A 10,728-nucleotide genomic window follows, 5' to 3' on the forward strand; every position below is an offset into this window, starting at 1 on the left:
CTAATAAGATCCTAAGTCTATAGTCCTAGTCTATAGTCTAGTCTATAGTCTAGTCTATAGTCTAGTCTAGAAGTCTCTAGTCTATAGTCTAAGTCTATAGGTCTAAGTCTATAAGTCTAGTCTATAGGCTAGTCTATAGTCCTAGTCTAATAGGTCTAGTCTAATAGTCCTAGTCCTATAGTCTAGTCTATAGTCTAGTCTATAGTCTAGTCTATATTATCTATCGTCCTATCTAGATCTAGTCTATAGTCTAGTCCTATAGTCTTAGTCTTATAGTCTAGTCTATAGTCTAGTCTATAGTCTAGTCTATAGTCTAGTCTATAGTCTAGTCTAATAGTCTAGTCTATAGTCTAGTCTATAGTCCTAGTCGTATAGTCTGTCTATAGTCTAGTCCTATAGTTCTAGTCTATAGTCCTAGTCTAGTCTATCTATGTCTAGTCTAGTATAGTCTAGTCCTATAGTCTAGTCTATAAGTCTAGTCTATAGTCGAGTCTATAGTCCTAGTACCTATAGTCTAGTCTATAGTCTAGTCTATAGTCCTAGTCTATAGTCTAGTCTATAGTATCTATAGTCTAGTCTAGTCTATAGTCTAGTCTATAGTCTAGTCTATAGTCTAGTCTATAGTCTAGTCTATAGTCTAGTCTATAGTCTAGTCCTATAGTCTAGTCCTATCGTCTAGTCTATAGTCTAGTCTATAGTCTAGTCTATAGTCCTAGTCTATAGTCTAGTCTATAGTCTAGTCTCTAGTCTAGTCTATAGTCTAGTCTAAGTCTAGTCTATAGTCTAGTCTATAGTCTAGTCTAATAGTCTAGTCTATAGTCTAGTCTATAGTCTAGTCTATAGTCTAGTCTATAGTCTAGTCTATAGTCTAGTCTATAGTCTAGTCTATAGTCTAGTCTATAGTCTAGTCTATAGTCTAGTCTATAGTCTAGTCTATAGTCTAGTCTATAGTCTAGTCTATAGTCTAGTCTATAGTCTAGTCTATAGTCTAGTCTATAGTCTAGTCTATAGTTAGTCTATAGTCTAGTCTATAGTCTAGTCTATAGTCTAGTCTATAGTCTAGTCTATAGTCTAGTCTATAGTCTAGTCTATAGTCTAGTCTATAGTCTAGTCTATAGTCTAGTCTATGTCTAGTCTATAGTCTAGTCTATAGTCTATAGTCTATCTAGCTAGAAGTCTAGTCTATAGTCTAGTCTATAGTCTAGTCTATAGTCTAGTCTATAGTCTAGTCTATAGTCTAGTCTATAGTCTGTCTATAGTCTATAGTCTAGTCTATAGTCTAGTCTATAGTCTAGTCTATAGTCTAGTCTATAGTCTAGTCTATAGTCTATCTATAGTCTATCTATAGTCTAGTCTATAGTCTAGTCTATAGTCTAGTCTAGTCTAGTCTATAGTCTAGTCTATAGTCTATAGTCTAGTCTATAGTCTAGTCTATAGTCTAGTCTAGTATGTCTATAGTCTAGTCTATCTAGTCTAGAGTTAGTCTATAGTCTAGTCTATAGTCTAGTCTATAGTCTAGTCTATAGTCTAGTCTATAGTCTAGTCTATAGTCTAGTCTATAGTCTAGTCTATAGTCTAGTCTATAGTCTAGTCTATAGTCTAGTCTATAGTCTAGTCTATAGTCTAGTCTATAGTCTAGTCTATAGCCTAGTCTATAGTCTAGTCTATAGTCTATCTATAGTCTAGTCTATAGTCTAGTCTATAGTCTAGTCTATAGTCTGTCTATAGTCTAGTCTATAGTCTAGTCTATAGTCTAGTCTATAGTCTAGTCTATAGTCTAGTCTATAGTCTATAGTCTAGTCTATAGTCTAGTATATAGTCTAGTCTATAGTCTAGTCTATAGTCTAGTCTATGTCTAGTCTATAGTCTAGTCTATATCTAGTCTATAGTCTAGTCTATATAGTCTAGTCTAGTCTAGTCTATAGTCTATCTATAGTCTAGTCATAGTCTAGTCTATGTCTATTCTATAGCTAGTAGCATATTTAAAAATAAAGAAGTGCAGGACTTAACACAACACACACTCGTACAAACATATTTAATTTTATATAACTACGAGTGTGTTTAAATAAAAATAAATTATGAATATAAAAGATGTATGGTAACGTTAGAGGAAAGAATAAAACAGAGTACTCTTCTAATACTTCTATGAATTTATAAATTCTACAGAATTTGTTCAACAATGTATGTATATATGTATGTTTAAGATGAAAATTGTTGTTGAATTAACATTCCTTTTAAATATTCATATACTCAGTGTGTGAATAAAATTTAGGTAAACTGTATATGCAAATTTCAGAAAATTATGGTACTTTCAAAATTTTGAGCAATTTTCAAAGACCACTTTTCCAACTAACACATTTTGTACCTCACATTCCACACAATCCGGACAAAAATAATATAAAACTCCTACAACCATATATCACTATAATAAATAGCTGTAGATCTTAATGTTGAATGTTCATTTATATTTATAAAATAATTAAGAGGAATTATAATGTTGTTGATGATGATGTTGTTGATTAGCTAAAGTTAAGTGTCAGATGAATGTATTCGCCAATAGGATTATGACACCCAGCTACATATACAAACACATAAACTCATAAACTTTCTATATATCAGTATGCACCTGAATCCTTAAACAGTCACACCCTCAAGACACACATACATAAATATTAGAATCTTTAGCACGATGAGTGATTCATAAGAAAACATTGTAGTGTAGAAAGGATTAAAAGAGAACTCTGAATGTTAGAAAAGCTTAATGTAAAATAAGGACATTACAAAAACATGAGTGAAGGTAATAAGTTGAGATAATGGCTTGAGCATGCAGATGGATGTTCAGGAGAATACGAGGGCAATATAAAATTAGTTTTAATTAATTGAAAAATTGTTAAGAAAATACAGCATTTATATAAAAAAAATATATTAGATACTACATTACAAATGACAAAAAAATTGATTATGACTGACTATGACTAGACTATGACTAGACTATGACTAGACTATACTACTAGACTAGACTATGACTAGACTATGACTAGACTATGACTAGACTAGACTAGACTATGACTAGACTATGACTAGACTATGACTAGACTATGACTAGACTATGACTAGACTATGACTAGACTATGACTAGACTATACTAGACTAGACTATGACTAGACTATGACTAGACTATGACTAGACTATGACTAGACTATGACTAGACTATGACTAGACTATGACTAGACTATGACTAGACTATGACTAGACTATGACTAGACTATGACTAGACTATGACTAGACTATGACTAGACTATGACTAGACTAGACTAGACTATGACTAGACTATATGACTAGACTATGACTAGACTATGACTAGACTATGACTAGACTATGACTAGACTATGACTAGACTATGACTAGACTATGACTAGACTATGACTAGACTATGACTAGACTATGCTAGACTATGACTAGACTATGACTAGACTATGACTAGACTATGACTAGACTATGACTAGACTATGACTAGACTATGACTAGACTATGACTAGACTATGACTAGACTATGACTAGACTATGACTAGACTATGACTAGACTATGACTAGACTATGACTAGACTATGACTAGACTATGACTAGACTATGACTAGACTATGACTAGACTATGACTAACTATGACTAGACTATGACTAGACTATGACTAGACTATGACTAGACTATGACTAGACTATGACTAGACTAGACTAGACATGACTAGACTATGACTAGACTATGACTAGACTATGACTAGACTATGACTAGACTATGACTAGACTATGACTAGACTATGACTAGACTATGACTAGACTATGACTAGACTATGACTAGACTATGACTAGACTGACTAGACTATGACTAGACTATGACTAGACTATGACTAGACTATGACTAGACTATGACTAGACTATGACTAGACTATGACTAGACTATGACTAGACTATGACTAGACTATGACTAGACTATGACTAGACTATGACTAGACTATGACTAGACTATGACTAGACTATGACTAGACTATGACTAGACTATGACTAGACTATGACTAGACTATGACTAGACTATGACTAGACTATGACTAGACTATGACTAGACTATGACTCTACTATGACTAGACTATGTCTAGACTATGACTAGATTATGACTAGACTATGACTAGACTTTGACTAGACTTTGACTAGACTATGAGTACACTATACCTAGACTATGACCATACTATTTTCACAATATGCAAATCAATATCTTAAACAGACTAATGACCATCACAACACACCTTTACAAATCATTAACAAATCAAGTAGTGGTAATCATTTTATCAGTTTTTTAGATGTAAAACAAAACATTCAAGGACTGCATACTTACAATAGTAAATCAAATATTTAAAGAAAACATTTTAAATTTTCTATATTTTAAAGTCTTTAGAAATGTTTCTTTATAATAAACAAATATACCTCTTTTAATGCACTTAAGTACAAATAAAACTTCGCGTTGACATTAATAAAATAGTTTTTGTTAAACATTTTTTAACTAAATATTTTTCTTGTCCTAAAAAGCCACTTTAGCCAATAAAGTTTTAACGTATAAAAACAAAATAGTGAAAAGTAAGAAAAAGATTAAAACATAAATACTAGTTGGCAACAAAAACTTAGTGTTAACACTGCTAAATCGCCACAAAGGGTCCTCTCCGATGGCCAGTAAATGGTAGAGGTTTGTGTATTTAAATTTTAAACAAAAAATCACAACAAAAAATATATTTAAAGGAATGACAACATGAAAAAACTAAGCCTCGAGAAATATTCTAAATAAATGTAAAAGTTTCTAATTGATTTATATCCTTTAAGTTTCTTACATTCGCACAAAACACACATGTTGTCTGTTTTTTACTTATACGTTCAAATTGGTTTAAAATTATCAGTTGCCGTAGGGAATTGTAACAAACGCTTGAACACACCATCCGTCCATCCAGTCATTCATTCATTCTATCGTACGTTCATTCGCCTATTCACTCATTGACTCAATGTGTTTTTTACTGAATTTCCACATTTTGTTTTTGTAAAAATTCTTAGTGTTTGCAATCGATTTCGAGGTCATTTTAAAAATACATACAACCAATGGTCGGTAGTTACAGTTGTTATGTGCATATTTTACACACTCTATATCTATCTATATCTACAAAACCTTCCCATACACATATACAAAGGTAGTTAACTGCTTGACCTGCCACCAAATTCTCCTTCTGCCACCTTTATTATTAACTACTTTAATGTGTGCTAGCAAAACAAGCTAACGAACCCAACACCCAGCTCCAACCCATATATAACGATGATTGTATCCTTCTATATCTCTATCGCTTCTATTTTTTCATTCATTTTGCTACGATTTTAAAAAATACTGACAATGAATTGTACCTTGAACACTCCTATAAACTTTTTACACGAAATCCAATATTAACGTCATCAATGATTTAACCATAGAACGGCGAAGCACATCAATAAATAGAGAAATAATATGTATTTGAGAAAATGAAAAAAAAGAACAGTAATCACATATAGCAACATTCGCGCAGCACTGATGAAGGTGTTTTAGATTAGACAATTTTGGTTTTTTATTGCTTAAGGAAATTAACATTGAAGGTTTTCATTTGATAAGCGAAACATGTAAGAAAAATAGGTTTTAATAGTAAATATTTTAAAAAAAATTTCGTATCTCGAAAATCATGCGACAGAGCAGGAATAGAAAATATTAATTTTGAAATAGTTATAACTTTTAAACAAAAAAAGTACTTTTTAATATTTTAAAGTACTAAACTAATTTTCCGCTAGACTAGAATCTAGACTATAGACTAGACTAGAACTAGACTAGACTAGACTAGACTAGAACTAGACTAGACTAGACTAGACTAGACTAGACTAAACTAGACTAAGCTAGACTAGACTAGACTATAGACTAGACTATAGACTAGACTATAGACTAGACTATAGACTAGACTAGACTAGACTATGACTAGATATAGACTAGATTATAGACTAGATTATAGACTAGACTTGACTAATAGACTAGACTATAGACTATAGACTATAGACTAGACTATAGACTAGACTAGAGACTAGCCTATAGACTAGACTAGACTATAGACTAGACTATAGACTAGACTATAGACTAGACTATCGGACTAGACTATAGACTAGACTATAGACTAGACTATAGACTAGACTATAGACTAGACTATAGACTAGACTATAGACTAGACTATAGACTAGACTATAGGACTAGACTCTAGACTAGACTATAGACTAGGACTATAGACTAGACTATAGACTAGACTATAGACTAGACTATAGACTAGGACTATAGGACTAGACTATAGACTAGACTATAGACTAGACTATAGACTAGGACTATAGACTAGACTATAGACTAGACTATAGACTAGACTATAGACTAGACTATAGACTAGACTATAGACTAGACTATAGACTAGACTATAGACTAGACTATGACTAGACTATAGACTAGACTATAGACTAGACTATAGACTAGACTATAGACTAGACTATAGACTAGACTATAGACTAGACTATAGACTAGACTATAGACTAGACTATAGACTAGACTATAGACTAGACTATAGACTAGACTATAGACTAGACTATAGACTAGACTATAGACTAGACTATAGACTAGACTATAGACTAGAGACTAGACTAGACTAGACTATAGACTAGACTATAGACTAGACTATAGACTAGACTATAGACTAGACTACTAGACTAGACTATAGACTAGACTATAGACTAGACTATAGACTAGACTATAGACTAGACTATAGACTAGACTATAGACTAGACTATAGACTAGACTATAGACTAGACTATAGACTAGACTATAGACTAGACTATAGACTAGACTATAGACTAGACTATAGACTAGACTATAGACTAGACTATAGACTAGACTATAGACTAGACTATAGACTAGACTATAGACTAGACTATACTAGACTATAGACTAGACTATAGACTAGACTATAGACTAGACTATAGACTAGACTATAGACTAGACTATAGACTAGACTATAGACTAGACTATAGACTAGACTATAGACTAGACTATAGACTAGACTATAGACTAGACTATAGACTAGACTATAGACTAGACTATAGACTAGACTATAGACTAGACTATAGACTAGACTATAGACTGACTATGACTTGACTATGACTTGACTATGACTTGACTATGACTTGACTATGACTTGACTATGACTATGACTTGACTATGACTTGACTATGACTTGACTATGACTTGACTATGACTTGACTATGACTTGACTATGACTTGACTATGACTTGACTATGACTTGACTATGACTTGACTATGACTTGACTATGACTTGACTATGACTTGACTATGACTTGACTATGAATTGACTATGACTTGACTATGACTTGACTATGACTTGACTATGACTTGACTATGACTTGACTATGACTTGATAACTAAAATTTTTTTAAATAACGTATTGAAAATCTTCTACAATTCTTGTAATTTCAGACATCCCAAATAACACAATGGAATGATGAATAAATGGCATGTGTTTATCCCGCACTTCGGTAAGAAAATTTCTATTTTTATGCTTAAATATTTACTTTTTTTTATTCTAACATTTTGAACTTGAACTAATTTTAATATTAATCCTGCATAAATTTCGTTCCTTTTAATAAACATTATTAAATAATTGTCCTAACTGAAATCTCTGCAAAAAAATAACATAACAATCTTTATGGCTCCCACACCAGAATACCCCTAATAAGTATTAGCGTTAGTTTCTGCAATAATCCATTTACCTCAATAAAAATGAAAAATATAGAGCATTTGGTTATTAAAAATTTTTATGAAAATTCGTTTTTTTCACATATACGAAAAATTGACTTACTAACACACACACACGCGAACACAAGGATAAAAGCTATTAAGCTGAAGAATTTATTTGTATATTGGCTGTCATAGAAACTCTCCCAAAAATTTACAAAAAGAAAAAAACGTAAATATTGCAACAATCTGCAGGACATTATTAATATAATAACATTTTAGTGGCGGTGATGACTAAAGTTGAATTTTAATTAAAAAAATTAAATCCCCAACAACAAATAAAAAGAACTAAGAAATAATATAAAAATCACTACAATCCCTCCACACAATCTCTGCATTCTTTGACTTGTTAACTTTAATAATTTTCAAGATTATTTCAGTTTTTATTGGATTTTTATTTTGTGTGTTTTATTCATACAAAATAGTCGTTTCGTTGGTTGTTTCATAATTTTCACTAAAATCATAAAGCGCGTTAGAGTTGTGTATTTGTTTTTTTTTTTTCTTTTGCGTTGTTTGTCATTGAATCAAGGATGTTTGGAAGACTGTTTGTGCTGCTGTTAAAGTTTTGTTGTCAAAATACATACATCTACATACTATTTATGAAACTGACAGAAAAAATTTTGTCACTCATTCACACACAGCTCTACCTCATTTTGCTTTTATATAAGTTAGATACCGTTAGTTTAATATCAAGTTGAATGGGAGTGAGGAAACCCCAGGTTCATTGGCTCTACGGATAACTCTATGCAGCCTTCCTTAGTCTCACTTTTTCTATAGTTCCTTTTAATATTTTCTTTTTGTTTTTGTAACTGGTGTTATTGTTGTTCTTGTTGTATAACACTACCACATGCCTTACCATTAAAATAATTTTCATCCAGTTTTTACTGTTATCTCATTTATGTGCTTTTTTGCTTTTTCATCTTTATAACTTGGTTCATGTTGGTTTTTTTAATTTTATATTATTTTTTTGCTGTAGCCGTGTTGAACAATTCCACAAAATGTAAAAATACTGTATGAAGGGTGGAAAATATATCCATCTCCCTAAAAGCTAGGTTAGAGGCAGTTACCCAAATGCGTTGAATGATTTTATACTATGATTAGACTATGACTAGACTACTAGACTAGACTATGACTAGACTATGACTAGACTATGACTAGACTATGACTAGACTACTATTGACTAGACTATGACTAGACTATGACTAGACTATGACTAGACTATGACTAGACTATGACTAGACTATGACTAGACTATGAACTAGACTATGACTAGACTAGGACTAGACTATGACTAGACTATGACTAGACTATGACTAGACTATACTAGACTATGACTAGACTATGACTAGACTATGACTAGACTATGACTAGAACTATGACTAGACTATGACTAGACTATGACTAGACTATGACTAGACTATGACTAGACTATGACTAGACTATGACTAGACTATGACTAGACTATGACTAGACTATGACTAGACTATGACTAGACTATGACTAGACTATGACTAGACTATGACTAGACTATGACTAGACTATGACTAGACTATGACTAGACTATGACTAGACTATGACTAGACTATGACTAGACTATGACTAGACTATTACTTGACTAGACTATGACTAGACTATGACTAGACTATGACTAGGACTATGACTAGACTAGACTATGACTAGACTATGACTAGACTATGACTAGACTATGACTAGACTATGACTAGACTATGACTAGACTATGACTAGACTATGACTAGACTATGACTAGACTATGACTAGACTATGACTAGACTATGACTAGACTATGACTAGACTATGACTAGACTATGACTAGACAATGACAAAAACAATTCATACGATTTCATTCCTTCAAATATCTCTAACCAATTGCAAAAACATGCCGCGTTGTTGCCATAAAGAAGCTGTAATTTTATTTTTCTCTCATTCATTCTACTATTTTACATGTAACAAAAAAAAAACAACAAAAAATTATGATAAAGTTACTGTTGATAAAGTTTTTTTTATTTTTGTTTTTTTTTTTGCCGTGCCTTTTTCAAGCTCAACTGTTGTAATGAGATGCTGTTTTGTATGAAAATGTGTACGAGTAATTTTAATAATATTTATTTCTTCTTATAGCAATGCAAAATTATGATGTAGCAAAACAACAACAACAACACTAACGAAATTATAAATACTACTCTTCTGCAACCAATATTCCAAGAAAGAAAATTATAGGCTTCGACAAGGTACCCAAGAGCTCAACAGCAATAGTGTTTGAAGCATGAGAGTATGTAGTACGTTTATAATCCATGGATTATTTAATGATAAACATCGTTTATTAAGTTGTTGCGTTAGCTCCGGTTTACGTTGATTTCAGTGCGGCTGTTTGGTTGCAAGCGGCATATTTTCATTCTTTGTGCCATGTTCTGTTGCTGCTAAATAAAATAATTTGATCTAAAACTAAAATCAATACTAATTATTTTTGAAATTGGAATTGAAATTAATTTTGTCATTTTAACACAAGGATGATAAAATTTTCAAACTTAAAACAAAACACGTAGTAGAAGAAAGGAGGGGTTAGGGCAAAAAATAAAAGTTAATTTGAGGCAATTTAAAATGAGTGCATTGTTAGTTGTCTAAGCACAATGTTGGTGTAACTAGTTTAGGTGAATATTGGGAAAATATATTTGATATTTGAGAGCATATTATTTATATCGTTTATTTACTATAAGACTGACATAATCTAAAATTCAGGTTTTTTTGAACTCAGTAGTTTAAAACATGCGTCATAATGAATCTTAACGTATTTCAGATATGTATGTCTATTTTGTT

At 31.8% G+C, this 10,728-nt stretch overlaps 1 protein-coding gene across 3 annotated transcripts in view; it reads left to right on the forward strand.

The window, feature by feature from the left end:
• The window catches only part of LOC119603767 (muscarinic acetylcholine receptor gar-2), a 74,452-nt gene that overhangs the window by 34,959 nt on the left and 28,765 nt on the right, over positions 1 to 10,728 (forward strand). For all 3 annotated transcript variants that reach the window (XM_037955934.1, XM_037955935.1, XM_037955936.1), the window contains exon 2: positions 7,579 to 7,637. The gene's annotated coding sequence lies outside the window, so the exon portion shown is untranslated. The remainder of the gene's footprint in view (positions 1 to 7,578; positions 7,638 to 10,728) is intronic.

Source organism: Lucilia sericata, unplaced genomic scaffold (assembly GCF_015586225.1).
Source record: "Lucilia sericata isolate MDLA Ls3-8-SP2 unplaced genomic scaffold, ASM1558622v1 Contig000335F_arrow, whole genome shotgun sequence".
Taxonomy (NCBI): domain Eukaryota; kingdom Metazoa; phylum Arthropoda; class Insecta; order Diptera; family Calliphoridae; genus Lucilia; species Lucilia sericata.